The following is an 8,423-nucleotide window of genomic DNA, read 5'->3' as shown; positions in this document are numbered from 1 at the left end:
TCAATCCTAAAAAAAAAAAAAAAAGGATATACCTTCTTCTCACTACATCATGGTACTTTCTACAAAACTGAAAATATAATTGGTCATAAAACAGGCCTTAACTGATACAGAAAGAGAGAAATAATTCCATGCTTCTTATCAGACAACCATGAGCTAAAGCCGGTCTTCAATAACAATAAGGGAAGAACACCCACATACACATGGTAGTTGAACAATGCTCTACTCAATGATAACCTGGTCAAGGAAGAAATAAAGAAATTAAAAACTTTTGAGAATTTAATGAAAATGAAGGTACAACATACCCAAACTTATGGGACACAATGAAAGCTGTGCTAAGAGGAAAACTCATAGCGCTGAGTGCCTGCAGAAAGAAACAGGAAAGAGCATATGTCAGCAGCTTGACAGCACACCTAAAAGCTCTAGAACAAAAAGAAGCAAATACACCCAGGAGGAGTAGAAGGCAGGAAATAATCAAACTCAGAGCTGAAATCAACCAAGTAGAAACAAAAAGGACCATAGAAAGAATCAACAGAACCAAAAGTTAGTTCTTTGAGAAAATCAACAAGATAGATAAACCCTTAGCCAGACTAACGAGAGGACACAGAGAGTGCGTCCAAATTAACAAAATCAGAAATGAAAAGGGAGACATAACTACAGAATCAGAGGAAGTTCAAAAAATTATCCGATCCTACTACAAAAGCCTATATTCAACAAAACTTGAAAATCTGCAGGAAATGGACAATTTCCTAGAGAGATACCAGGTACCTAAGTTAAATCAGGAACAGATAAACCAGTTAAATAACCCCATAACTCCTAATAAAATAGAAGCAATCATTAAAGGTCTCCCAACCAAAAAGAGCTCAGGTCCAGACGGGTTTAGTGCAGAATTCTATCAGACCTTCATAGAAGACCTGATACCAATACTATCCCAACTATTCCACTAAATTGAAACAGATGGAGCACTACCGAATTCCTTCTATGAAGCCACAATTACTCTTTTTCCAAAACCACACCAAGACCCAACAAAGGAAGAGAACTTCAGACCAATTTCCCTTATGAATATCGACGCAAAAATACTCAATAAAATTCTGGCAAACAGAATCCAAGAGCACATCAAAATAATCATTCACAGTGATCAAGTAAGCTTCTTCCGAGGCATGCAGGGATGCTTTAATATACGGAAAACCAGCAATGTAATCCATTATATAAACAAACTGAAAGAACAAAACCACATTTCATTAGATGTTGAAAAGCATTTGACAAAATTCAACACCCCTTCATGATAAAAGACTTTGAAAGAATAGAAATTCAAGGCCCATACATAAACATTGTAAAAGCCATATACAGCAAACCAGTAGCTAACATTAAAGTAAATGGAGAGAAACTTGAAGCAATCCCACTAAAATCTGGGACTAGACAAGGCTGCCCACTCTCCCTACTTATTCAATATAGTCCTTGAAGTTCTAGCCAGAGAAGTCAGACAACGAAAGGAGATCAACAGTATGCAGATTGGAAAAGAAGAAGTCAAAATATCACTATTTGCAGATAATAAAGTAGTATATTTAAGTGGTCCCAAAAGTTCCACCAAAGAACTACTAAACCTGATAAACACTATCAGCAAAGTGGCTGGGTATACAATTATCTCAAATAAATCAATAGCCTTCCTCTACACAAAAGAGAATCAAGCCGAGAAAAAAATTAGGGAAACAACACCCTTCATAATAGACCCAAATAATATAAAATACCTGGGTTTTAATTTAACCAAGCAAGTAAAAGATCTGTATGATAAGAACTTCAAGCCTCTGAAGAAAGAAATTAAAGAAGACCTCAGAAGATGGAAATATCTCCCATGCTCCTGGATTGCCAGGATCAACACAGTAAAAATGGCCATTTTATCAAAAGCGATCTACAGATTCAATGCAATCCCCATCAAAATACCAATCCAATTCTTCAGAGAGTTAGAACAATTTGCAAATTCATCTGGAGTAACAAAAAACCCAGGATAGTTAAAACTATCCTCAACAATAAAAGTTCTTCTGGGGGAATCACTATCCCTGAACTCAAGCAGTATTACAGAGCAATAGTGATTAAAAACTGCATGTTATTGGTACAGAGACAGGCAGATAGACCAGTGGAATAGAGTTGAAGACCCAGAAATGAACCCAAACACCTATGGTCACTTGTTTTTTGACAAAGGAGCCAAAACCATCCAATGGAAAAAAGATAGCATTTTCAGCAAATGGTGCTAGTTCAACTGGAGGTCAACATGTAAAAGAATGCAGATCGAACTATGTTTATCACCCTATACAAAGCTTAAGTCCAAGTGGATTAAGGACCTCCACATCAAACCAGATACTCTCAAACTAATAGAAGAAAAGGTGGTGAAGCATCTCGAACACATGTGCACTGGAGAATATTTGCTGAACAAAAGACCAATGGCCTATGCTCTAAGATCAAGAATCGACAAATGGGATTTCATAAAACTGCAAAGCTTCTGTAAGGCAAAGGACACGGTTATTAGGACGAAAAGGCAACCAACAGATTGGGAAAAGATCTTTACCAGTCCTACAACAGATAGAGGGCTTATATCCAAAATATATAAAGAACTCAAGAAGTTAGACCGCAGTGAGACAAATAACCCTATTTAAAAGTGGGGTTCAGAGCTAAACAAAAAATTCACAGCTGAGGAATGCCAAATGGCTGAGAAACATCTAAAGAAATGTTCAACATCTTTAGTCATAAGGGAAATGCAAATCAAAACAACCCTGAGTTTTCAACTCACACCAGTGAGAATGGCTAAGATCAAAAACTCAGGTGACCGCAAATGCTGGGGAGGATGTGGAGAATGAGGAACACTCCTCCATTGCCGGTGGGACTGCAAACTGGTACAACTATTCTGGAAATCAGTCTGGAGGTTCCTCAGACAATTGGACATTGAACTACCTGAGGACCCAGCTATACCTTTCTTGGGCATATACCCAAAAGATGCCCCAACATATAACAAAGACGCATGCTCCACTATGCTCATAGCAGCCTTATTTATAATAGCCAGAATCTGGAAAGAACCCAGATGCCGTTCAACAGAGGAATGCATACAGAAAATGTAGTACATCTACACAATGGAATATTACTCAGCTATCAAAAACAATGCCTTTATGAAATTCATAGGCAAATGGATGGAACTGGAAAATATCATCCGGAGTGAGGTAACGCAATCACAGAAAAACACACATGATATGCACTCATTGATAAGTGGCTATTTGCCCAAATGCTTGAATTACCCTAGATGCACAGAACACATGAAACCCAAGAAGGATGACCAAAATGTGAATCCTTCACTCCTTCTTTAAAAGGGGAACAAGAATACCTTTGGCAGGTAATAGGGAGGCAATGTTTAGAACAGAGGCAGAAAGACCACCCATTCAGAGCCTGCCCCACATGTGGCCCATACATATACAGCCACCCAATTAGATAAGATGGATGAAGCAAAGAAGTGCAGTCTGATAGGAACTGGATGTAGATCTCTCCTGAGAGACACAGCCAGAATACAGCAAATACATAGGCGAATGCCAGCATCAATCCACTGAATGAAGATTGGGACCCCCATTGAAGGAAACAGAGAAAGGTCTGCAAGAGCTTGAATGTGCTCAAGACCTCATATCAACAACAATGCCAACCAACCAGAGATTCCAGGGACTAAGCCACTACCCAAAGACTATACATGGACTGACCTGGGCTCCAACCTCATAGGTAGCAATGAATATTCCAGTAAGAGCACCAGTGGAAGGGGAAGCCCTTGGTCCTGCCAAGACTGAAGCCCCAGTGAATGTGATTTTTTGTGGGGAGGGTGGATGGGGAGGGGAAGCACATATAGAAGGGGAGATGGAGGGTTTAGGGGGATGTTGGCCTGGAAACCGGGAAGGGGAATAATAATCAAAATGTAAATAAGAAATACTCAAGTTAATAAATATAAAAAGTGCCTAGAACCCTAATCCCGAAGATTTCAGTTGGAAAGACCCTTTCTGATTCTGCCCAATGCAAAATATATGTGCAATGCCAGCAGTTGGACATATACAGCAAGCAAATCATGAGTGAGGCCATCTGACACTATGCCGTTAAACTGTGTCAGACTGAATAACCCTTATGTCTTTGTATTTCATATTTGAGCATCTCCTCAAAGCCTATTAGGTCACTTTTAACATCTGATTTACATCATGGCACCAATACTACACTGAACTTACTGGTCCTTCTCATAACGCAATATTTCACATGTGACACTGGAAAATATGTGTCAAGAAACATGGTGAGACACTGACTTTGATCAAGACAAGAACTGGACAGGTTCACTGGGTTCTGTAGCTGCCACCAACACTCCAATCTCAACTCTAGGCTTAGAACTATTGCACTACAATGAGCTTCTTACATTAGAACCTGGGGACATGGCTCAGTAGGGAGAGTGCTCCTGTTTCAAGCACTGCTTTCAATTCCAAGCATATCTGGAGTCTGCAATAGTGCCCATTGCCTATAACAGAACACTGGGAAGTAATTGTCAGCAGAATAAGCTCAAGATCCTCCTGTGCTATCTAGGATGTATGGTCTAACCTAGTTCACATAAGACTTTCCTTTAGAATAATATAAAAATATTAGTGTTTTCAAAATGGGAGTTTTTCATAACTTAACATTTCCTTTTCTCCAATTGCAGGACTGTAGCCATGTCACCATTCAGAACAACATGGTGACTGTTACAGATTTGAGATGAATCAAATTCCACAGACTTTCATCAGTGGGAATGTGTCTCTCTGTGTATGTGTGTGTGTGTGTGTATGCCTACATATATGTCTCTGCATGTGTTTATATATATGTGAGTATGATATATGAATGTATGTATAATGGTGTATATATCTGTGCATGTTCAATGTGTGTTATGCATGTTGCTTCAATAACATGCATGTTACACCTGTGTCACATATGTTCACTGGTGTTTGGAAGGTTCACTGTGTTCATATATGGTACCCAGAAGAAAATAATGATATATTGTCTACATAAAACTTATTTAAAGATAGAATAATATATTAGGAGTTCATGGAAATTAGAAATTGATTTTGTCATATAACATATTTAATAATATGATATGAAAATAATTTTTTGACCATGAACCAGTATGTGTGAAAAGACCAGTACATCCAATATTGGTCTCCCTTACTTGCCACAGGCAGTGATAGGAGGGATAGGTTTTAATGTCAGCATCCACTAACCAAATGCAGAAGAGAAATGTTTCAAAGATCCCAGAAATCCGGCTATATTTTTGCATCTATTCAACAGTGTTGCCCTGGCTTTTTGACGAAATAAGAAAATTTTCTGACTCAAGTGAACTGTCTTTGCTTTCGGATTGACATACTTCTGAGATGAGTCTACCACCAACATTCACTTTCTAATACAAACAGCATGATATGATGTTCCACTAGATTCTCATCTATATGCTCATCTAGATGCTTCACTATAGTCTGGTCCCCCATTATAATGGAAACCTGAAAAATCTGTTTTTCCTGGAAAATATCTTATCGATGGGTGTTTCTGCTGGGCTCCCAGAAGAACCATTGAGGATGCTGTTTGAGGTTTATACCATTGAAGTCGTGAGTGTTGAACTTCATAGTCACTGTATATTGAAAGTGCGGTACATCATAGGTGTGAAAGGAGCTTTGGAACATAGTGACCACCTCTCAAGCCCTGGAAGACCAGAGGAGATGGCTACAGCTCTATGGAAGTTGTCACATTTATATCATATAAATAAGATGAGGAACTCTTCCTCTAATTCTTATACACCATGTCAGTCACTCCGTTTGTCCAGTCCTGCAATCAATATGTCCTGATGGCCATACTCCAGACTGACCTATCTGGCCACAAAAAACATAATACACCAGGAATGTCTGTCTGGCCTAGACAGAGTAATGTACCTACCTGAATGTTTCGTATAGCATGCAATTTCCCTGGAATTTTAATTACTGCACCACTGAGGCTTGCATCCACCTCACACAAAGTTACTGTCCTGCACAAGGAATGACAGGACAAATTCACTGTTGGTGACAGACTGACACAAAGAAGCTATGACCTGTGTTGTGGTTTGCCTTGGAGTTCTCTCTGAATTTGTAAAATAAAGGCAAGAGCGCGAGATTTCGGCAGAGGGAGGAGTTGGGAGCGAGAGGGAAAGATAGAAAAACTCAGGAGAGGTTCCTGAGAGGGGGATTAGATTCAGAGAATGGGGTTAGAGCAGACAGTTGGCACAGGAGGAAAGAAGAGAGGGCAGTTGGTGGACAAAAGAGATTGAGCAGAGTGAAAGTAGGCAACATTGAGCCAGTAGAAGCTGAGCTGAGCCAGAGAAGACATTGTTAGAAGGCATTTGAAAGTGAATTGGACCCCAGAGTGAGAAGACAGTTGGTGACAGTTGAGCCAGTAGAACCTGAGCAGGGGGGGGGAAAGCATTGAACAGTTGTTATAGTTTGCAGCTGTTAGTATTGGAAAAAGTGGGAAAGGGACTGTTTAAGCACACGTTGGGGAACTGAGAGAGGATGAGTTGGGAGAAAAGTTAGAGGAGTCAGGGGAGGGAAAAAGGAAAGAAGCTAGAAGAGAGTCGTCGTGGGAGAAGGAGAAGCTGGAGACCTGGCAAATAAAAGGTGCAAGGGATGAGGGATTTGGGAGCTAGGAATAGGACAGTGTAGGGTGGATCTGCCCAATCTAGACGCTAGATTGTTTTCATATTAATTGAGTTGTGTTTTCTTTGTACGGGCCAATTCGGGTTGGAGAGGAAACTGCAACAGACCTGTTGATAGATGAGCATTCCCTTCAATGCTTCTCTCTGCATAGAAGTGAAGCTGCTCAGAACACATTGATGTTTCCCACAAATTTCACAGAATCTCTCATTTAGATATGTATATTTTCAAACAGATTTATAGTTTGTGTAAAATGTAATTTTAATTGCACAGTAAACATAACTTTTGTGGCAAGCTCTTGAGACTTGTCTCAGATTAGGTGTCCCATAAGCATGTTAAAAGAAAGGTGTGATTGGCATCAGTGAGGATTGGCAGGTGCTGGGGGACAACCTTGTCCAGGTTCTTGTTTACTTCTGTTCTCAGTCATTTCCCACTTTCCCATCTACCTTGTTTTTCATTGAGACTGGATATCAGGGTAAAGCAATGTCTGTCCTGAAAGTCACTATGTAGTCCAGGATTACATGGAATTGAGAGAAAAACATCTACTACTGCCTCCCAGGTGCTAAATTAAAGACTTTTTGATCATAAAAACATAAAATTTCACTTTTGACATTGACTCCACACTTGCTCTCAACAACTCAGGGAGTAAATAAGCCTATTCATTAACCATATCCCTGTGAAAGGACTCTAAAATGTATCCAGATCGCATTTATTCCTCCCCGTTTTCTTGCATGCTCTGCAAAGTCCATGTTTAAGAGGAAAAGGTCAAGTGACACATAAAGGTAGACCTATAAGAATTACACCAGACTTCTCACCAGAGACTATGAAAGCCAGAAGATCATGGACAAATGTCATACAAGACAAAGAACACAAGTAAGAGAACACAAATTCCAGCTCAATTTACTGTATCCAGCAAAACTTCCAATTAACATAGATGGAGAAGTCAAGATATTCCATGACAAAACCAAATTTATGCAATATCTTTCTACAAACCCAGCCCTACAAAGCATAATAGATGGAAAAACTCCAACACAAGGAGAGAAACTACACCATACAGAAAGCAAGAATATGATTTCCTTGCAATGAAACCAAAAGAGAGAAAAACATTCTACCTCTAACAGTGAAAATGACAGGAAGCAACAATCAGTGTTCCTTAATATCTCTCAACATCAATGGATTCAATTCCCCAATAAAAAAGACCTAGTCTAACAGACTGGATACATAAAGAGGACCCAGCATTCTGCTGCATGCAGGAAACACAACTCAGAGAGAAAGACAAAAACTACCTCAGAGTAAATGGCTGGAAAACAACTTTCCAAGCAAATGGCCCACCAAAAAAAAAAAACAAAAACCAAAAAACAAAAAACTGGATTTGCCATTCTAATATCAAATAAAATTGACTTTCAAACAAAAGTCATAAAAAAAGATAAGTAAGGACACTTCATATTCATCAAAGGAAAAATCCATCAAGATGAACTCTCAATCCTAAATATCTATGCTCCAAATGCAAGGGCACCTCATTCATAAAAGAAAACTTACTAAAGCTCAAAGCATACATTTCACCTCGCATGATAATAGTAGATTTCAACACCCCACTCTCATCAATGGATAGATCATGGAAACAGACATTAAACCTAGACGTACAGAAACTAACAGAAGTTATGAACGAAATGGATTTAATAGACATTTATAGAACATTCCATCCTAAAACAAAAG

This window comes from Rattus norvegicus, chromosome 1 (assembly GCF_021556685.1).
Source record: "Rattus norvegicus strain SHRSP/BbbUtx chromosome 1, alternate assembly SHRSP_T2T, whole genome shotgun sequence".
Classification (NCBI taxonomy): Eukaryota; Metazoa; Chordata; class Mammalia; order Rodentia; family Muridae; genus Rattus; species Rattus norvegicus.
Note: the sequence above shows the minus strand (reverse complement) of the source record.